Genomic DNA, 24,092 nt, shown 5'->3' on the forward strand with positions numbered 1-24,092 from the left:
GTGTTATTTAGTTTATTTCATTGATAGTTATTTTAATTTCAGCATAATAGTAATGTTAGTTTAATATTTTTTGTGATGTGGTTTATTTAGTTGTAGTGATGTGGGAGGCCAGAGGTTTAGGGGTTAATAACTTTATTTAGTGGCGGTGATGTCGAGGAGCGGCGGAATAGGGGTTAATTTCTTAATTATAGTGTGGGCGATGTTGGGGTGCGGGGGAATAGGGGTTAATAACTTTAGTATAGTGGTGACGATGTCGGGGAGCAGCGGAATAGGGGTTAATATCTTTATTATAGTGTGGGCGATGTTGGGGTGCGTGGGAATAAGGGTTAGCAACTTTAGCATAGTGGCGACGATGTCGGGAGCGGCGGAATAGGGGTTAATACATTTTATTAGTGGCGGCGATGTTGGGAGTGGCAGATTAGGGGTTAATAACTTTAAAATAGTGTTTGCGATGCGGGTGGGCCTCAATTTAGGAGTTACTAGGCAGTTTATGGGTGTTAGTATACTTTCTAACAGTTTAGTTATGAGTTTTGTGTAACAGTTTTGTTAAAACTCATAACTACTGGTCTCAGATTGCGAAATGGATCGTGTTGGTATAGGCTGTAACGCAAGCATTTTAGCCTCACCGCAAAACTCGTAATGGCAGCATTTTGGAAATCCCATGCAAACCCCATGCAAAAACGTCAACTGACATTGTGTTATAGGCTAAAAGGCTTGCAGTACAGCTATACCAACAAGACTCGTAATGGCTGCGTTGCATTTTTAACGCTAAAATGGCAATTTTTTCAGCGTTAAAACACAAAAACAAAACTTGTAATCTAGGTGATAGAAAATAAGGTACTGTACATCACTAGTCGTTAAGGGATTGTCTAGGTATAATAGAGCGGGTCTTGCCACAAGCAGCAAGACCACGCATTATTTTAGCAAGCATGCTGGCTATGTGAAGAACATTGGAATGTGAAATATGTACAGTAAATATACAGTAAAACAAATATAAACACATATATATATATATATATATACATTGGAGCCCTTTGTAATTAAGTAGCTGCAAACATGTAAAATCTTTTTTTATGCAATATTCATATTTAATAAAGTGTTTAACTGTGTTTTTACTGTAAATATTTCACATTCCAATGTTCTTCACATAGGGGAATATGTTCTAAGTATTTTCAAATATATATTCCTATACATATCTGTATATATCTATACCTATATATAATCATCTAAATATTGGTATAGATATATATTTTACCAAAAAAAAATCATATGTATTTAAGAATAAATAGAAGCGGGTGTGTCTAGGCAGCGGCCATGAACGGTCCATTTCCCAGAGCAATCATGATAATCCGTCGGTTACCCTAGAAGATTAATCTCTTCCTACCTTACAATTATAAGATCCAGCTACTTCATAACTTGCTGTTTCATGCAGTATTGAGATAGACCAAAGTCGAGCACAGTTGGCGCAAGAGCAAGAGTGATAATTAGAGCTCCACACGTAATCTAGCCCTAACGGTGAAAATTTGTCAAAATGCACTGAGAAAAGAACCGGCCTTCAATGACTTAGAAATCAGTTTATGAGCCTACCTAGATTTAACTTTTAACAATGAATACCAAGAAAACAATGCACATTTTCATGCCCTATCTGAATCATGAAAGTTTAATTTTGACTTGACTGTCTCTTTAAACTTCATGGCAGAAAGGTTAGGAAGCAACTGTCTAACAACATGAGCAAGCCTGCACAGCATGGGTTTTCAAAGCAGCATCTGCAGCTTCATAAATGGAGTCCAAAGGTTTTTCATGATGAACTTTAACGGGGACCACTCATTTAAACAGTAAAATGAAAACAAAACCAGAATAAAACTAACAACAAAACTCCCCCCTCACACACCCACTATCTAGTAATGTTATGTAGGTCCTGTTTTGCTTTAATTGAACTAAAAGTATTGTTTTCAACACTTAGTTCTATTCTATTTTTAGATAACATTTAATTAATACATAAAATAATTTTGCTGCTGTTCCTATACAAGTTATGTTTTTGTAACTCCTGCACTTTTTCTCTGTTGATATGTATTTGATAGATACTGACTTTTCTCATGAAGCAAGGGATTATTCCTGGAATGAGCACAGTGGTTATATAGTTATATTGTCATGGTATTTCTTTGATGAATAGGCCATATGGGTATGAGTGTTACTTCCCTTAAAGCCATAAAAACAGATGTTAGAAAATCAAAGCACCAACAATCTTATCAAATTTCTAAACAAATTAACCCTATTAGCTACAGCACATAGTTATGTTATATGACATTTCCTTGGATTAGACTGTATTATGCAATATGTTGCATAACTTTAAGCACAGTTGATGTAACGTTTTTAAACATAACATTGTGTAGGTTGTATAAATAACCAACAAAATAGCCTTTATTCACTAGGATGAGTTATTTAGCTATTTTGCAAGAACTTTCTGAAATCTAAATTATTCTATAGAACCTATTCACTGAAATGTGAAAGATCTCTTCATCTTAAAATGATGAAGAAAAAGCAAAAGGAGTTTGAAATATCATGGTCAATATGAAGTATATTATGAGTAATTAAAATAGACCTAGAATATTTTTTTAATAATATTTTGAAACCACTTCTCCCTGGGTAAATATAACTCCAAATATGTTGGCCCTTTAGATACACTAAGGGTCCGATATAACAATGTGGGGACGGACATGATACTCTGTATTGGATCATGTCTGCTGCACATTGAAAAATGCTAACAGCATACACTGTCGGCATTTACCATTGCACAATCATTTCTAGCGAAATGCTTGTGCAATGCTGCCCCTGCACATTTGCGGCCAATCGACCGCTAGCAGCAGGCCCAGCACTTGCATAAAGGCAAACTAGGCAATCGCCTTAGGGCACTCCAGCAGTGGGGCGCAAAATTGGAGAACAGTGATTTGATTTTTTAATTTTGTTTTCAAATTTTATCAGTGGCGGAACTTCCAGGGTCCCAAAGGTTACTTAAACCATTTGCGGCCACCGGACCCTAGAGATCCACCACTAAGGAGGACCCAGCAGCAGCACAGTTTCCCAAACTTTCCCTCTAAGGTGCCAGCAGTGTGCCGGAATAAGCTCCTCCTCCTCCGGCTCTACCCTAATGCATGCAGCGCTCTGTCACCCACCACCACTCATCCCTGCTTACAGATGATGACACTTGACACCTTTTGAGGGCTACAGCCTGGCCTGCGGCCGCCGGTATGACAGAGGTGAGTGAGCCTTTCGTTAGATAATGTATAAGGGGGTTAGAGCTCATGTATAAGGGGTCAGGGTTTTAGATGTACATTCCTCTGACTAAATCCTTTGTTCTTGCAGCATCTATGAAGCAGACAAAGCGTGCAGCAGAGCACAAACCAAGTACGAAAGAGGGCTGCAGATATGAGCGATTGTGTAAATAAACTTATTTTATTCTCTAAACAAATACCTGTTGGTGATATTTATAGAAAGTAAAAAAAAACAACTATAAATGGATGCATTTTCTCATTGCACTGCCTATTCCTATATGCGTTTAACCCCTACACATAGTTAGAGTCAGTTCCAGTCTGACAATCCACAGCTGTTCCAATGCAGAACACAGCCACTGAGCCAATCAAGGACGGCATATGTGTGTAGCCACTAATCACTGGCTTTGTTCAGGTTAGGGTTAGTAGTGCACTTAAGATATGGAGCTGACATCAGCTCTGTGTTTAATCCCTTGGTGGGAGTTAAACACATATTTGATCTTTTTATCCCTGGTAGAGCTGCAATTCACATTTTCGCAGTCTTCTTTTACCATCCAAGGACCCAGTTTTTTTTCTTTCATGATTCATATAGAAAATACAATTTTAAATAACTTTCCAATTTACTTCTATTATCAAATTTGCTTTATTCCCTTGTTATTCTTTGTTTAACCTCTTAAGGACCGGGCATTTCCGACTAAGGCCTCTAGTTATCAAGCCGTCAACCGCAAATACACTGGAATTCCGCAGCGTATTTGTGGCGAGGCTGATTCGCCATAGTTATCAAAGGCTAGAGACCGGCAAAAGTAGAATCTAGTGACGTAAGCTACGATCCGCCGGTCTCAGTCCGACACAGATCGATTCTTACGTCCCTCCAGATGTGCCGAACGCAAGTTACTACTTTTGCTAGTTATCAAATAACTAGCAGGTACATTCGGCACTATTCCGGGCCAGCGTACCTGGTTTTCAATCCGCCGCCCTGGAGGCGGCGGATCCCATAGGAATCAATGGGAGTCTGACAGCAGGGAAAGCTCATGTTCGCTGCTGCCTGATGTCCCATTGATTTCTATGGGAGATGTCTGCACCTAACACCCTAACATGTACCCCGAGTCTAAACACCCCTAATCTGCCCCCCCTACACCGCTGCCACCAATATAATAGTTATTAACCTCTAAACCGCTGCTCCCGGACCCCGCCGCCACCTACATTATATCTATTAACCCCTAATCTGCCGCTTCCTATACCGCCGTCACCTACATAAAGTTATTAACCCCTATCCTGCGGATCCCGGACCCCACCGCAATGAAATAAACTGTTTAACCCCTAAACCACAGCTCCCGGACCCAGCCGCAACTAAATTAAATGTTTATCCCCTAAACAGCCGCTCCCGGACCCCGCCGCAACTAAATTAAATGTTTAACCCCTAAACCGCCGCTCCCGGACCCCTCCACCACCTATATTAAACTTATTAACCCCTAAACCTAAGTCTAACACTAACACCCCCCTAACTTAAATATTATTTAAATACATCTAAATACATATTACAATTATTAACTAAATTATTCCTATTTAAAACTAAATACTTACCTGTAAAATAAACCCTAAGATAGCTACAATATAACTAATAATTATATTGTAGCTATTTTAGGATTTATTTTTATTTTACAGGCAACTTTGTATTTAATTTAACTAGGTACAATAGTTATTAAATAGTTATGAACTATTTAATAACAACCTAGTTAAAATAATTACAAAATTAATTGTAAAATAAAACCTAACCTAAGTTACAAATACACCTAACACTACACTATTATTAAATTAATTTAAAAAATTAACTACAATTACCTAAAATTAAATACAATTAAATAAACTAAACTATAGTACAAAACCCCCCCCCACTAAATTACAGAAAATAAAAAAAATTACAAGAAGTTTAAACTAATTACACCTAATCTAAGCCCCCTAATAAAAAAAGCCCCCCAAAATAATAAAATGCCCTACCCTATACTAAATTACAAAGTAATCAGCTCTTTTACCAGCCCTTAAAAGGGCTTTTTGCGGGGCATTGCCCCAAAGTAATCAGCTCTTTTACCTGTAAAAAAAAATACAACCCCCCTCAACATTACAACCCACCACCCACACACCCCTACTCTAAAACCTACCCAAGTCCCCCTTAAAAAAACCTAACACTAACCCCCTGAAGATCACCCAACCTTGAGCCGTGTTCACCCAGCCGGGCCGAATTCTTCATCCAAGCGGGGCAGAAGAGGTCCTCCATCCGGCCGAAGTCTTCATCCAAGCGGCGTATTCTATCTTCAATCATCCGGAGCGGAGCCATCTTCCATCCAGCGGACGCAGAGCCATCTTCTTCCAACGACATCCTAACACCGAATGCCTGGTCCTTTAAATGACATCATCCAATATGGCGTCCCTCGAATTCCGATTGGCTGATAGGATTCTATCAGCCAATCGGAATTAAGGTAGGAAAAATCCGATTGGTTGATTTAATCAGCCAATCGGATTGAAGTTCAATCTGATTGGCAGATTGGATCAGCCAATAGAATGATCCAATCAGCCAATTGGATTGAACTTCAATCCGATTGGCTGATTAAATCAACCAATCAGATTTTTCCTACCTTAATTCTGATTGGCTGATAGAATCCTATCAGCCAATTGGAATTTGAGGGACTCCATCTTGGATGACATCATTTAAAGGACCAGGCATTCAGTGTTAAGAAGTCGTTGGAAGAAGATGGCTCCATGTCGGCTGGATGGAAGATGGCTCCGCTCCACTCCGGATGATTGAAGATAGAAGACGCCGCTTGGATGAAGGCTTCGGCCGGATGGAGGACCTCTTCTGCCTTGCTTGGATGAAGAATTCGGCCCGACTGGGTGAACACGGCTCAAAATAGGGTGATCTTCAGGGGGTTAGTGTTAGGTTTTTTTAAGGGGGGTTTGGGTGGGTTTTAGAGTAGGGGTGTGTGGGTGGTGGGTTGTAATGTTGGGGGGGGTTGTATTTTTTTTACAGGTAAAAAAGCTGATTACTTTGGGGCAATGCCCCGCAAAAAGCCTTTTTAAGGGCTGGTAAAAGAGCTGATTACTTTGTAATTTAGTATAGGTTAGGGCATTTTATTATTTTGGGAACCTTTTTTATTTTATTAGGGGGCTTAGATTAGGTGTAATTAGTTTAAACTTCTTGTAATTGTTTTTTATTTTCTGTAATTTAGTGTTTGTTTGTTTTTGTACTATAGTTTAGTTTATTTAATTGTATTTAATTTTAGGTAATTGTAGTAAATTTTTTAAATTAATTTAATGATAGTGTAGTGTTAGGTGTATTTGTAACTTAGGTTAGGTTTTATTTTATAGGTACTTTTGTAGTTATTTTAACTAGGTAGCTATTAAATAGTTAATAACTATTTAATAGCTATTGTACCTAGTTAAAATAAATACAAAGTTGCCTGTAAAATAAAAATAAATCCTAAAATAGCTACAATATAATTATTAGTTATTTTGTAGCTATTTTATGGTTTATTTTACAGGTAAGTATTTAGTTTTAAATAGGAATCTTTTAGTTAAAGGGACACTGAACCCAAATTTTTTTCTTTCATGATTCAGATAGAGCATGCACTTTTAAGCAACTTTCTAATTTACTTCTATTATCAATTATTCTTCCTTCTCTTGCTATCTTTATTTGAAAAAGAAGGCATCTAAGCTAAGCAGACAGCAAATGTTTGTTTTCAGAACCATGGACAGCACTGGTTTATTGGTGTTGTCCAATCAGCAAGGACAACCCAGGTTGGTCACCAAAAATGGGCCAGCATCTAAACTTACATTCTTGCTTTTCAAATAAACATACCAAGAGAATGAAGAAAAATTGATAATAGGAGTAAATTAGAAACTTGCTTAAAATTGCATGCTCTATCTGAATCACAAAAGAAAAAATGTGGGTACAGTGTCCCTTTAATAATTGTAATATGTATTTAGATTTATTTAAATAATATTTAAGTTAGGGGGGTGTTAGTGTTAGTGTTAGACTTAGGTTTAGGGGTTAATAAGTTTAATATAGGTGGCGGCGGGGTCCGGGAGCGGAGGTTTAGGGGTTAAACATTTAATTTAGTTGCGGCGGGGTCCGGGAGCGGTGGTTTAGGGGTTAAACAATTTATTTAGTTGCGGCGGGGTCCGGGATCCACAGGATAGGGGTTAATAACTTTAATATAGGTGGCGGCGGTATAGGGGGCGGCAGATTAGGGGTTAATAGGTATAATGTAGGTGGCGGTGGGGTCCGGGAATGGCGGTTTTGGGGTTAATATATTTATTATAGTTGCGACGGGGTCCAGGAGCGGCGGTTTAGGGGTTAAAATCTTTATTTATTTGCGGAGGGGTCCGGGGGCGGCGGTATAGGGGGTAAAACAGTACAGTATAGTGTGGGTGCTTAGTGACAGGGGTATCAATAAAGCAGGGAAAAAGCCGAAGAGCAGCAAGATCGATGACTGACAAATAACACAGTCCGCTGCTCATCACTCCGTACTTGGTGCGCGGCTTTTTGACAGCTTTATTGATAAATTTGGTGAGCGTATTCATTTCCGCGGCAGCGAGGTTAGGCGAACTTAGGAGGGTGTATTAAGGCCGACGAAGGCAGGTAAGTACGGAGCTTCATAACTAGAGGCCTAAAACTTCCTCAAAAGACCAAAGCATTTTTACCATTTTTGCCATCACTACATTTAAACAGAAATAGAGCCTTTTTCTAGCACCAGCCCTGGCTAGCAGGGGGTGTCAATCGTCCCGATCTTATACAATCGGGCTGATTGCTGTCCGCCCTCTTAGAGGTGGCGGAGGAGTTAAGAAGCAGCAGTCTTACGACCACTGCTTCTTAATGTCCGCTTCAGGTGGACCTGAAGCGGAGTGGGTCGGAAGCAGCACCTGCTGCTTCAAAAATCGACCCCTAAGAATCTAAGACCACTTGGAATCAGGTAATTATCCAAATTTTAGTGAGTCAACTATATAAAATTATCTGTGTAATTCTGTTTAATCACTAAATAAGATGGCAGTCATGTTAAGATTCAATTTTTAATTGTCTTATGTCCCACAAGTAAAATGATAGGAATACACAATATCTTACTGGTTTTCTAGATGGCAGTAGTAGGTTAAGTGAATAAAAAAAATAAAGTCATTTTTTTTTATCTGCCACAGAGAATTTGACATAAATGTTTTCATTTGTAATGAGTTTAGTAAATAACATTCCATCTCAGGACATGTGTCACTGTTTATCAGTGACAGGTAATAAATCATTCAGTGCATATACTAAATTCTGCCCATCAATATTCACTACCACATTCTTAATTCCTCTTAAACAATTTTTTGTCTGTTAAAATGTATTTTTAACCCAATAATTTCAAACCTCATTGATATTGGTTGTATGCAGTTGATTATTTATATGAAAAAACAATGTATATTATATTGTCTTTTTATTGAATTAATTTCTACTTTCAAGATTGTTATAAATCTTTTAGTCAAAATATTGTTTCACTGACCTTACTTGAGGCATTTACATCACAGCACTAAGTAGCTGATGAGCACAATGTAGAAAAGACAAAACAATGATCAAGTGTATATTGTCTTGCAGTGTACAGGATGAATGGCTGTCTCCAGTACTTTCATCCTCTTCATATACTCTCTGACATGAAATACATTTAAGATGAGACAAATAATGAGAAGACACAAGGGAGGATATCCTGGAAGACATACAAAAGCAATTAAGTCTTACACAATTTGCATGTGTTATAGAGGAATTTGTTAATACTGAATATCTTCTAGAAAGTGAAGAAATAAAATCAGTAGGACACAGCATATTGTGCTATCTCACACTTACTACTAGATGGCAGCAAATTACTACTAAGTCATGGAAAAATTATTTAAGAGAGAGGTTTGTATTGCCTTACAAATAAAGTCGTTTTAAAATGCTACAAAAATATAAAATTCAGCAAATTAAAAAGAAAAAGAAACAGTGAAGTATAATAGAAAACAACAGCTTCTAATAAAGCTAAATGTTAAAAAAACATTATGCACTATTAATATATTGCTTACTGATTAAGAAGTAAAACAGATGTAGTTTCACCCCACAGGTAGGTCCTGCAATAGGTACTGGCTGTTCCCTCACACATAATTTCACCACTTACATGTTTTCATACTCATAACATCTTACGAAAAACCTTTATGCACATTTATAGCGTGTGCTGTACTGGGAAACCAATTTTATAGCAAACAGAATGTAAGAAGTGTATAGTAAACTCTAATCACCTACGTGGCCTATCTCTTCTGAAAGAAGTTGCTCCAAGGTAGCTGTTAAGGTGACCCAATTAGAAATACAACCATGGTGGTAACGTAATCTTATGGTCCAATGTAGAATTTCTAATTTGTGTTTTAGATTTAAAATAATGTTAACACTATACTTTGTTACAGTCAGACATTTATTTGTTTTATCTAGGTGATCTGAAATATGGAAGTGATAGCTGTTGATATTGGCTGTTATGCTACTATTAATATCCTAATTCTTTACTTTTAGCAACATCCTCTGCAAAATCCTTTGAGTAAAACAGATGTTGGACATATGGAGCCTATTATCCTTTCAAATACCCTTAAAATTAGTAGTAATAGGCTCATGCTTTATTATACCCCTGGAATAGTCACAAATCTGCTGATGTCTGGGATTTCTTTAATTTATTTTGTATTCTTACTTGTTAATATCTTCCTCCAGGTTCATTAGGGCAGCCTATGATAAGACAACGGTTTCTTATGGGACATTGGCATTCCGTTTTTTGGGGACAAACTTCCTTTTGCATTGGGTCTTTAGAGTTTCCTCCTTTGTAATAATGTGTACAATTGAGCATCTTAATATTGGGTGGGTGAACCATACCAATCTGAATCCTAGAAAGTTGGTTATAGGATTTTGTATTTTCACATTTCTTCAGGGTCCATTTAGCAATATGAGGATTTTTAGACAATACTACATACAGACTTCCACTATTGGGCTACATTACGAGTGGAGAGGTAGTTGGCATTCCCGCTAGTGCATTAACTTCACTAGAAGTAATCTTTTTATGTGCATTGGGTAGCGGGTGTATTACAAGTTGAAAGTAAAAAGTTTGACTGCGTTAACGTATTCCCCCATAGACATCAATAAAGCACAAAAAGTAGGGAAAAAACTAACACCCAACAAGTCAGGCAAACCCGATGGTGTTTTCTCAAGTGCGCTAATCCAACATGAAATATTATTTTTTCACATTCCAATGTTCTTCACATGGCAGAATATGCTTCCATGAACGGGCAAACTTGACTGTTTACTGGCGCACAATAACCAGCCATTACAAGTGGTTAATGCTACCTCGAGCTTGCAGTAGCAATAAGCACTACAAAAATTAACCCGAGGTCAGACTTCTGGCCTCCCCCAATTGCCCGCAAAATAATGTGTGAGTTTCTTTTTTGAATAAAAAAAAAAATCTGCACAAGCATGTTTTTAGGGGTTAAAGTGTGTGGGTGTGGGGTGTTAGAAAAAAAACAGCACTGAAAAGTGACTTAACATAGCAGCCTATGGGGAGTGTGTGTTCCCTGTAAATATATATATATATATATATATATATATATATATATATATGCCTATATACATAAATATCTGTGTGTTAATATGTGTAAATACACATATTAACAAATAAAAATGTATGTATATATTCATATACATATATATTTAACTTTGCAGCACGACTTACCCCCTTCACTACACTAGGTTCTCAGCCGTGTCTGACGGCATGAGAACGATGGTCCCATTGGAGCCTATGGAAGTACTCTCTCTCGTAAAGGCAAAGCTTCTTTGCAATTTGAACACGAGGCCGCGTTCGCATTGTGCCTAACTTGTAATAGGTATTTATGTGTAGTGTGATAGGAGCGCCTAAAGGTGGATTCCTGCTGCTAAAAAAGTTCTTCCCTCAAAGAGAACTAAATGGTGGATAAGAAGAAAAAATGGGGTTTATTTAGCAGCGCTAAAAAAAGCTAGGAAATGATGATACCAATCTAATTTATGTTTTATACAATCTATTTTATTTAAAAATTCTTATAACACATAAAAACAGCAAATGCTTATCCTAATTAATAAAGGGACGTCTCCCTTATACAACACTTATAAAAACAGACTAGAACCATATAATCCTAGAATTCCAGGTATAAAGGAATTAATTCTATAGATAACATATGGCAAGCAACAAATTTAAGATAAATGGTGAATTGAATATTTAAAAGGCACAAATGTATCAGTCCTAACAGCTTTACAGTTCTTCAGTAACAAATACAGTTATAAAGTTACACAGTTACTTTCCTTGGACACATAATTGGCTCAGGTGTGCTGGATAGTTAAAAAGGCAAAAAACAGCCAATATTCTGATTTAGGTGCCAAAGCAATCGTGGTTAATGGAAATGGTTAATTTAACAGATGAACTTGCGTGAGCTAGTATTACTGAGTGGAGAGTAGATATTGTGCTTGTGTTAGCGCAATTTTGTGCTCCACTCGTAATCTAGGCCAATAAGTCTCTCTTTGTCTCAATCGGCTGAAGCATTTCTCCATTGACTTCTATTGGGGAATACGTGAACGCATATGTGATATTCTAAGTTCAGATTTTTGTGCTTGTTGGGTTAGCGCAAGAGTGAAAACAGTTTACTTTCAACTCGTAATACCAGTGCAACCTGAGAAGAGCAAAAATCTTACTTCTATCACAATTAATGCTCAAGTGGAAACGTTAATTTGATCTCCACTCGTAATCTGGCACTAAGGGGCGGATTTATCAAGTGTCTGGCGGACATGATCCTCTGTAGCAATCATGTCTGCCAGACATCGATAAATGCTGACAGTATAAGCTGTCTGCATTTAACATTGCGCAAGCAGTTCTAGTGAACTGCTTGTGCAATGCTGCTAGCAGAGGGTGTCTATCAACCCAATTGTATGAGATCGGGCGGATTGATGTCGGCAGCCTCAGAGGCAGCAGATGAGTTAAGGAGCACCGGTCTTAAGAATATCCTTTGCTGTTTTGGACTTTATGATTGTCCCTTATGATTTGCACTGATTGTTTATTGTATTTAACTTTGCTATATTTCATGAGCACCCCTATATATATTTTATATCTGATATTATTTATCTGGTATTATATATCCTTATAAATACATAACAGTCAATGAAAAAATAACATTATTGCCTGAAAATATTGCACAAGTCACTGTAAGTGAAGCCTATTGTAAGCGCTCAGAAAATCCGTGTAACTAGTGAGAAATAGTCACAACTATATACTTTTAATAATTTATTGAATGGTGTTTTTAAACTAGTTTATTAACCTATGGAATTTGCATGTTAGTGTTTGTATATTTTATAAGCATAGAAATGAGAAAAGCTATCACTCACTTGGCTTTCTGCCGGCTCCAGATAACAGCCATTGCTTCCCTGGCTAAGGCAAGTGCAGCACCTGAAAGAGTCCCTGGTGCACACTCGTATATAAAACTGCAAAAGGTAATATCCAGAAAACAAAGGTTCAGAAGCTTGATTATAAGAAAGGCAACAATCTTAGCTTGGATCGTGGTGTAGCTAAAACTTCCCAGTTATTGGCATATACGATTAAAACTTACAATACACCAGACATGCTGAAGAGGAGTGTAAGTACAAACAGGACAGGTGCCTACGTCATCTGACGCCTTTCACAGCGTTCTGGTGCTTTTTCAAAGATATCCTGGAGGAGGTCAATTGGTCAGCATTTATGCTCAGTTGTGTGTGCCCATTCAGGTACCTTAGCCAATCAGCTAATAGATGAGCCAACACATCTACTCCAGGTTATATAGCGTAGTTCACCATTTAGGATTTTATTACGAAAACAGAAACAATTCACACAAATAAATTATATACAAAATACCTAAGTTAAAAATGACACATATAAAACTGTGTAACAAAAAAATCTTTGAATAAATACAATAGCAAGTAGCGATATGAACCACAAATAGATTCACCCAAGTGATTTGTTACTGCAAAATTGCATAGCTAGATTGCCGTAAAATCAGAGAAACACATTATAATATCTCATTTCTTGTATACTCAGATTATCATCTATACTTAAAGGGACACTGAACCCATATTTTTTATTTTGTAATTCAGAAAGAGCATTCAATTTTAAGCAACTTTCTAATTTACTCCTATTATCAATTTTTCTTCGTTCTCTTGCTATCATTATTTGAAAAAGAAGGTATCTAAGCTTTTTCTTGGTTTCAGTACTCTGGACAGCACTTTTTTATTGGTGGATGAATTTATCCACCAATCAGCAAGGAAAACCCAGGTTGTTCACCAAAAATGGGCCGGCATCTAAACTTACATTCTTGCATTTCAAATAAAGATACAAAGAGAATGAAGAAAATTTGATAATAGGAGTAAATTGGAAAGTTGCTTAAAATTTCATGCTCAATCTGAATCACGGAAGAAAAATTTTGGGTATATATTGGGGCCTACAATATATGTCTCCACATCCATATAAACACATACTTGTTCATGTGGCATAAACTGATATCAATGTTTTGCTGAAAGGTAATAAACCCGCAGTAAATTGTCAGAAATGCAGGACATGCAACTAAGGCAACAAGATGGAAAGATTAAGAAGCCCTTATAGGAACAAAAATATATTTATATATACATTCCTATTTCTACAAAGTTATAACCATATGTATATTTTATTACCCTTGGTATAGATCAATGTCCCATCTCAAATTGATACCATGAGGTTCCTTAGTGTTCAATTTAAAAATCCACTGAACTTCTTTATCTAGGAATCTTTTGAACCGGTCCCCTCCTCTTATTTGAAATGGGATAAAATCTATAGCCTGAAATTGTAAGGCTTTCTTTCCTTCCTCATGTTTAGCTAAATGTTTTGCTACAGGGGTCTTGGGGGGATCTTTTTCTATAGACAAAAGATGTTCTCTAAAGCTATCTTTCAGGTTTTGACTGGTGCAACCTGTTTATTGCTTTTTACAGACTTTGCCGGCGATCAAATATATCACGTAAATTTAGTCTATATTTGAAGGTATAGTTTTCTCCTTTGGCTGTTGAAACAAAGCTCTCACCAACAATTGCATAGGGACAAGTCATACATGGATGACTCCCACATTTGAAAAAGCCTTTTCTAGAAAGTTTCAGACCCCAGTTTTTGTGAGCTGTAGACATAGTTAACCAGTTCAGTGCCTATAGTGGGTGCTCTTTATTATACAAATTTATAACCCTTTTTTAGAATATTACCAAACTGAGAATCTAACTTCAATATATCCATACTGTTTTTAATTATGGTAGTAATCTGATGAAATTGTCTACTGAAAGCTGTGACAAAATAGATAGGTTTAGTTTTATTTTACACCATAGTATCGTATTCCCTGTAGTTTCTTTTCTATAAAGTCCAGTGGTCACGTTTTCCCCATCTGTGACTTGTATGTCTAAATACTGTATCTTTTTTTCATTTATTGTATACGTGAATTTTAGGTTAACATCTTTACTATTTAGCTGCTCGATGAAGGACTCCGCCTCCAGACAGGTGTCATCCTAGATTATGATCAAATCATCAATATATCTGGCATACAATTTGATCTTATTGGAAAAAATATTTTCATCGCCAAATATATATGAAAACTCGAACCTATGAAAAGGTTCGCATATGTGGGGGCATATTTCGCCCCCATTGCCCTGCCACAGGTTTGGAGGTAGAATCCTCCGTCGAACAGGAAATAGTTATGTGTTAGAAGAAAACGTAAAACTTCCAAAATAAATTCAATTAGCTCATTTGAAAAAGTACTCTTCAATAGAAGATGTTATTTAACTGCCTCAAATTCCTAATGTGTGTGGAATGTAATGAACTGACATCTATTGTTAACCACTTTAAGTTGTTGTGCCATTCAAACTTCTCTAATTTTAGTAGTATATCAGTTGTGTCTTTAAAAAAGCCTGGCAGGTCCTGGACATATGGCTGTAATAAATTGTCCAGACACTCTCCAAGTTGTTCACCTAGTGATCCCTCACCTGCACTATGGGGAGAAGTTATGTCTTTTAGGATTTTAGGTACCATTCTAAAATTTGCTATTTTGGGATGTGGATTATAAAGGAATTCACATAGCGATTTATTTAGTATGTCTAGATGTAAACCCCAGTCAAGTAGATTCCTAAATTCATGTTTGTACTGTGTAGTGGGATTTTTTGATAATCTATTGTATGTTTGCTCATCCTTAACCAATTATTTGCTTCGTTATAGTAGTCTGTCATATTCTGGACTACTATTGAGCCTCCCTTGTCTGCAGGGGTAATTGAAATTTATTTTCTTTGTTTCAATTCCTTTAATGCCACTCTTTGTTAATGGTTAAGGTTATATTTTATTTGTTGTTAGGTGGGGCCATTTATTTTCTCATGTAGATTTACCAAATCTGTATGTTTTTTTTCTTGAAATAACTCTATGTAGGAATTGCGTGCGTGAACCGGGTAGAGCATACTTTTATTTTTTAGATGCTCATTTACTAGTTTATGTACCTGAACATCTTCAGTATCCCTACCTGATTCATCACGCATTGCCACTAGGGAGTTAATTAACCTTTCATCAGTGTATGTTAGGGATACTTGTTGATAAAGATCTGGTGCAGGTATTAATTCATGTGGTGTTGTGTTCATATCAGTTACATTGCTTATTTCATCATTACTCAGGCATTTATTATCCACAACATCTACATTAGAAAAATGCTTTCTTAATACTAGAGTCCTCACAAATCGGGTTTTGAATAAATCAAAATTGGTGGTTGGTGAGAACCCCAAACCTTTGCATAGTACTTCTTGTTCCGCTGTAGATATGGGATACTTAGATTCACTACGGTTTGTATCTTGTCGACATCTTGTTTCTGTCTTTGTTTTTTGGCTGATCCTTTTTTTGGAGTTTGTTTCTTGTTATCCTTCTTTAATTCCAACTCACTTGAAAAATCTTGCCTCTGTTCTCAGACTTTGGGTCTTGTTCCAATTTTTTTTATCAGAATGCTCTACTTCGTTAGTGATCTTGCTTTTATCTGTGCTGTTCAATGCTCTTGTAATTGGTGTTGATGCTATGTGGCTTTTGACTGAGAAATTAGCTGATTGGCTAACGTACCTGAATGGCGTACAAAACTGAGCATAAATGCTGACCAATCGACCTCCTCCAGGCTATCTTTGAGAAAGCAACAGAATGGTGTGAAACACGTCAGATGACCTAGACACCTGTCCTGTTTGTACTTACACTCCTCTTCAGCATGTCCGGTGTATTGTAAGTTTTAATTGTATATGCTAATAAATGTGAAGTTTTATCTACACCACGATCCAAGCTAAGATTGTTGCCTTTATTACTGTCAAGCTTTTGTACCTCTGTTCTCTGGATATTACCTTTTGCAGTTTGATATGTTTAGCTGAATTTATTACAGTATAACCAATACTTCAATAGCATTTTCATTTTTTCGAGCACTGTTACTTTACACATCTGTTTCTTATTGGTATCATTAATCTATTATGATACTTACCGAATTGCCTCTTCCTCAGTAATTAAGCATTCATATTTAAAAAGTCATCTTTACAGTTTTTCAAATTGCTGTTACATGCTTAATTTATATGCATAGATGCTTACCACATAGGCATAATACATATGCATTTAATTTATATTTTAGCACTTGGCAGACCACTTTTTAATATAAGGGCTTTCCTGTAGCATCATTAAAGGGATAGGAAAGTCAAAATTAACCTTGCATGATTCAGATAGAGCGTGTAATTTTAAGACATTTTTCAATTCACTTCTATTTTTAAATGTGCTTTGTTCTCTTAGTATCCCTTGTTAAAAAAGAATATGAACATATCCTACACTAGTGGGAGCTAGCTGCTAATTGGTGCCTGCACACATTTGTCTCTTGGGTTTCAGCTAGCTAGATGTGTTCAGCTAGCTTCCAAACCAATGTTCCTTAAGCAAAGGATAACAAGAAAATTAAGCAACTTTTATAATAGAAGTAAATTGGAAAGTTTATTGAAATTGCATGTTCTATCCGAATCACTAAATAACATTTTGGGGTTTCCTATCCCTTTAGTCCAACTATCATTGCAACTCAAGCTAAGGGATTAACATTCTTCACATAGAATTATAACTTCTTTGATTTATTATGAATAAAACAACATACAAATATATGCTACAGGAAAGTTCTTCTCTGTGAAAGGCACATGTTGAGTAAAAAGAGGCTGCTTCTTGGGTGGTAACTAGCAATAGAACAAGCTATTATACTATTGTTCGTTCCCAGGTTGAGCGCTTCTCTAATGCAAATTATGACTCTTGGGGAAGTCTCCCTAAGCATGATGCGGGAATCCAGATGTGGACCCGTTGCTCAGTGTGCCTAGAGGTATATGGCTGCACCTCACTGACGAGGCCCACAATAGGCCGAAACGTATGTCTGGGGTCGCTTCTCAGGGCTTTGGCTGGGATCAAGTGCAGTTTTTTGTGTTTGGTCTTGGCTGAAAGATTTGCTGCCTGGAGACCTGCTCCTTCGGCATGTTGTCCATTCCCTTCAGGTTTAGGCTCCTGCTGCTTTTGGGGGGGTGGCTACTTCTTAGGCGTAGAGCAACTGGGTAGTAGGGCCATCCCCTTGGCCTTGTGGCATCATCCCTGGACATGCTGATTTGTTTGGGGGGGCACTCTGAAATCCAGCCTAAAGAGGCAATAGGGCAATTATGGCTACCAATGTGCCAAACGTTCCCCATAAACTTCTGGTATTGATTGCTGAGGACTTCCGAGAGAAGATTGGTTTGGCTCATGTCCAGCAGGTTGTTTTGGAGGGTGTTTTGAAGATGCCAAGAGCAAGTTTGCATTGTGTTCAGTCTTTCCCTTCAAGAGGGATTTTTGATGTGGCATTTACCAATGAGCATCATTTACAGACCTGCTATCAACGGACTATTGATATGGCTGCTGCTCCAGAGTTGGTGGCCATGAGATTTGTTGCCTGTGTACAGAGGGAGAGGAGAATCCTGGTGACAGTACATATGTACAACCCGTGGGTCACTAATGTGGAAATTCGCCTGTTTCTTTGTCGCTACTATTCAAAGAAAATAGTACAAACTCAAAATTCCATATTTATAAGGAATGTAACAAAGCATGCAAAAAAGCAATAAAATTAGCCAAAATTGAAAATTAAAAATTAATTGCAAAGGATTCTAAATATAACCCTAAAAGTACATAAATAGCAAAAAATCTAAGAAAGACAATATAGGTACATTAAAATGCGGGGAGGGTAGCATGATTAACAGTGACAGGGAGAAGGCTGAGATACTAAACCAGTTTTTTTCTTCAGTATACACAAGAGAGGAACCATTGGATGATACTTTGGAACAAAATAGAACATGCCAGCCCATACCATTAATTGGGTTATGTATAGAGGATATCAGGAACATATTGGATAATATAAGGGTGTTAAGGGAACATAGCACTGTTATAGACAAACCTCTACTCTTAATTTTTCAAGACTCATTATCCTCAGGCATGGTACCCAAGGATTGGTGTAAAGCTGATGTGGTGCCACTCTTCAAAAAGGGAAGTAGGGATGATCCAGGAAGCTATAGACCAGTTAGTCTGACATCAATAGTGGGGAAGATATTTGAAGGGATTATGTTGATGAGCATATTCGTGTAAACAAGATTATGAGTTCTAATCAGCATGGTTTTATGAGAAATAGATCATGTCAAACTAATCTAATTAGATTCTATGAGGAAGTAAGTAAAAAAATAGATAAAGGGGAATCAGTTGATGTGATATACTTAGATTTTGTAAAGGCGTTTGATACAGTGCCACATGAGAGATTAATGCACAAAATTAAGGGACTGGGAATAGCTGAAAATGTTAGTTTGTGGATAAATAACTGGATAAAAGATAGGGAGCAACGAGAAGTAGTAAATGGATCATACTCAGATTGGACAAAGGTAATCAGTGGAGTACCCCAGGGATCAGTGCTGGGCCCTATTTTTTTTAATATTTTTATAAATGACGTGGAGCTAGGATTAAATAGTGACATCTCTATTTTTGCAGATGATACTAAGTTAAAGGGACATGAAACCCAATTTTTTTTCTTTCATTATTTAGAAAGAGCATGCAATTATAAACATCTTTCTAATTTACTTCTATTATCTATTTTGATTCATTCTCTTGATATTCTTTGCTGAAAAGCATATCTAGATATGCTTAGTAGCTGCTGATTGATAGTTGCACATAGATGCCTCCTGTGATTGGTTCACTGTGTGCATTGCTATTTCTTCATTAAAATATATCTAAAGAATAAAGCAAATTAGGTAATAGAAGTAAATTGGAATGTTGTTTAAAATTGTATTCTCTACCTTAATCATGAAAGAAAATGTTTGGGTATAGTGTCCCTTTAAGTAAGGTCATTAGGTCAGAGCAGGATGAACTTTCATTACAAAGGGACCTGCAAAAATTAGAAGTATGGGCAGGTAAATGGAAAATGAGATTTAATACGGAAAAATGCAAGGTTCTACATTTTGAAAGTAAAAATAAGCAGGCAATGTATTATTTAAATGGGACAAGACTTAGCCAAACATAGGAGGAAAGGGATTTGGGGGTAGTAAAAGATAACAAGTTAAAGATGGGTGCACAATGCAGGGCAGCAGCTTCAAAGGCTAATAAGATACTAGCATGTATTAAAAGAGGCATTGACTCAAGGGAGGAAAGCATAATTCTGTCACTATATAAAGCCCTGGTAAGACCTCACCTTGAGTATGGAGTGCAGTTCTGGGGACCAATCACAAAAAAAGATATTGCAGAACTAGAAAAAGTTCAGAGAAGGGCCACAAAGCTTATAAAGGGATTGGAGAATTTAACCTATGAGGAGAGGCTAGCCAAACTGGGTCTGTTTTCTTTAGAAAAAAAAACACGCTTAAGAGGTGACATGATTGCTTTATATAAATATATTCAAGGCCCATATACAGAGATGGCAGAAGCTCTGTTTATTCCAAGAAAATTGTTTGTGACCAGAGGTCACAATTTAAGGTTGGAGGAAAGGAGATTTAATCTCCTGCAACGGAAACGTTTTTTCACTGTAAGAGCAATAAAATTGTGGAACTCATTACCAAAGGAGTTAGTGAATGCCAATACCCTAGATACATTTAAAAATTATTTGGATACATTTCTGTCTATAAACAATATTCATGGATATGATTGCTAGTATTAAATGGGTCACGTTTTAGTGGTATTACTTAAGCTTAACTGGAGCTTTTTGTATATATTTTAGATATGTTACTATGTTACTTTGATTATGTTCAAGGAGGTAGCAAGCTGAAGAATCAGTTTGGGACTTTCAATGAAAAGTGCAGGTTCTGGGTGCAGTTTGTGCCAGATGAATTAGGTATTTGTGGAAAGAAACACCCTCCCCAGACTTTCGCCATTGGTGGAAATAGAGGTTTCCTATATTATGATGACATGTCTCTTTTTACCGTAGTTGCAACCTGTTTGGTCACATTGCTGAAAATTGCCCAGGTGCCAGATGTCGAAATTGTGGTGAGGAAGATAATCTTGTTGCCCACTGTAGTAAACGCCGGGCCTTTGACCTGTGTGGTTCTTCAAGTCATCTGTGCAGGATGTGTCCTTTGATAATGTTGCAGGGGCTTGAGAGAGTGAAGCCTTCCTAAGCAGATGTTGCAAAAAAAAAACATATTTAGTTGCGTTTGAGCCATCTGTGAATGAGAAGGAGGTCTCTGATGAGGCATTGAAGTCTATATTACCTCTTTTGTGTAAGAAATCTGCCGTTGGGGTTCCTGTCAGAGAGGTTTATGATGCTCCTGTGGTGGTTTCTGTGGCTGAGAAGGTGGAGGAAGCCCAATCTAATCTTCAGGAGGTGGATCTTGCTACATCTAATGTGTTAGCTGCTTCCGATGTTCTTGAAGCCCTGTTGCCCAATTCTGTGGAGAATACTGTTGCTGTTCCTGGGACGGATAATTTTTCCTTCACTCAATCAACTTGTGATCCTGCTCCTGATGCTGTTGTTGGTGAAGGGGAGAACATTGATTGGTCTGCTGTTGTGTCCTCTGGTTCTGAGGAGGATATGGACACTGCAGGGAAAAAAATCTGCCTCCAAGCGGAAAAAGGTGCAGATTCTGATGGATGGGAGAGTCCGGAAGAGCGCAGATCCAGATATTGCAAGTGATGCTGACTCTTTAATTTCAGAGTTTCCTTCTGTCTCTACTTAAGACATTCCCTCTGACTCAAGCCAGTGTATTGGTGACTTTTCTGATGCCTCTTTTGTTGGTTATCTAGATAAAAGAGATGTGAACCCACTTGCTGAATTTACTGGTTATGAGGCTGGCAAGGCAGAGCCTAGGAGGTTGGAACATCACAGAGGCAGATTTAAAGGATCTCCTTTGAGTCCTAAGAAAAAGAAAGGAAAAAAATTAGTCCTGATGTTAATTCTTTTTTTATTTTTCTTTAATTTATTGTTGTGATGTTTCTGACCATTTCTTCCCTTAATGCCAGGTGTATGAAAACTATAGCAAGGAGTGCTGCAATTTTTAAGTTATCTGTATGTTCTGCTAATATTTTTTGTTTGCAGGAATATGGTCTCTCTGAACATCCTAAATATGCTGACTGGGAATATGATCCTAAAGTATGGTCTTGTTCTTCTGGGGGGGGGGGGGGGGGGAGTTTTGTTTAAGGGGTTTTGTTTTTCTATCTTTAATGTAGTTCATAATGTCCCAGGTTGGGTTCTTTTGGTTAGTTTTAGTTTTTCTGGGACTGTTTTTAATTTGTTTAATGTATATGCTTCTCCAAATAACGTAGAAAGTTTGCTTTATTTTGAAACATTAAAGTTTTTTCTGCCAGGTCGAGATCCAACTTTTTAGTTGGGGATTTTAATTGTATTATTAAGAATGGGGACAGAGAGGGTGGGAGTGATTGTAGGGTGGATAGCGCAAGGAATTTTTTAGTTGATCTGCTTAAATCTTTCGGTTTGAAAGATGCCTTTGGGTCTGTTTCATTTTCCGGGGAGGGTTTTACTTTCTTCAATGATAGATAAAAAAAAATCTCGAATTGATTTCAAGTATGGTAAAAGTGTTTGAAAACTGAATGTGGATTTGTTAGAAGATCAGAAGATTAAGCATCAGTTTGTTTGGATGTATGAAAGGTGGCGTGAAAGAAAGTGTGATTTTAGTAATGTGCTTATGTGGTGGGAATAGTTGAAAGTGGAAATAAAGAGTTTTTTTATTAAGAAAGGCAGTGAGAATGCTAGAATGGAAAGTGCATTGTATGATAAATGGTATCTGAGGTTGTTGTATTTGTATGAATTGAGAAATTGTGGTATTGATGGGCATGAGGAAATTGCTGAAGCAAGAAAGATAATTAAAAAGTGTATGCATAAAAAAGGAAAGAAAATTGTTTTTATGGCAAGATTGGAGAAAATGGAAAAGGATGAGTCTTGTAGTAAATATTTTTTTAAGAAAGCTTTTGAAGGAAAAACTGGTTTTGTTAGTGTTTTTGATAAGGATGAGTGTGAAATTAATGGTACAGATGATGTTTTGCGTGAAGTTCGTGAGTTTTATAGTGATCTGTATAAAGAAAAGACAAGAGACGTTTTATTGAAAAAGGAGTTGTTGGAAGACATTGAGGTTAAGTTGGAAAAATATGATAATGATTTGTTAGAAAGGGATATAAGTTTGGATGAGATTGCAGAGGTTGTTAAGAGTTGTAAGAATGGGAAGGTACCTGGTTGTGATTGTTTGTCAGTTGAATTTTATACTTGTTTTTTGAATTTGATTGGGGTGTATATGTTGGATGTTTGTAAGTTTGTTTTGAGATTGAATGTTTTGCCTGTTTCAATGAGGAAAGGTTTGATTGTTTTGTGTTTTAAAAAGGGTGATAAGAAAGATTTGAGGAACTGGATGCTGATTACATTGTTGAATGTTGACTATAAGGTTAATGCAATGGTACTGGCAAATAGAATACGTTGAGTGATTGGTAATGTTGTGGGTGAAGACCAAGTGTGTGCTGTTCCTGGTGTCAGATTTCTGAAAGTTTGTTGTTACTACGTGATGTACTGTGGTATGCGAGGGAGAGGATGAGGTCTGTTGCTGTTGCTATTGTGAATTTTATTTTGAAAAAGTGCATGATAGGGTAGTGCATGATTTTATGTTTCATGTTTTAGAACATTTAGGTTTTTCTGGTAAGATTATTGGATGGTTTGAATGTCTGTATTGTGATATTATGAGTCAAGTTCAGGTAATGTTTTTTTGACTGAGGAATTTTGTGTTAAATCTGTAGTGCGTCAAGGTTGTCTTTTGTCTCCTGTGTTATTTGTATGTGTCATTGAGCCATTGTTAACTAGTTTGAGGAAGGATAAATTAGTTAGAGGTGTGTGTTCCTTGCAGTAATGGAAGGTGTTTGAAAGTGATTGGGTATATGGATGATGTGAGTGTGGTATGTAAGACTCTGGTCTGGTTTGAGGAGGGTGAAAACTTTGGTTGAATGTTGTGGTTTCAGAGTTAATTGGAATAAGTGTAATGTTAAAGTTTTTGGTAATGATAAAATAAAATTTTTCATTGATTGGATCAGCCAATAGGATTTTTCCTACCTTAATTCCGATTGGCTGATAGAATCCTATCAGCCAATCGGAATTCAAGGGACGCCATCTTGGATGACATCATTTAAAGGAACCTTCATTCTTCGCTTGGACTTCGTTTGAAGAGGATGCTCGCGTCGGCTGGATTGAAGATGGACCCGCTCCGGATGG

The sequence above is a fragment of the Bombina bombina genome, chromosome 4 (genome assembly GCF_027579735.1).
Source record: "Bombina bombina isolate aBomBom1 chromosome 4, aBomBom1.pri, whole genome shotgun sequence".
Taxonomy (NCBI): Eukaryota; Metazoa; Chordata; class Amphibia; order Anura; family Bombinatoridae; genus Bombina; species Bombina bombina.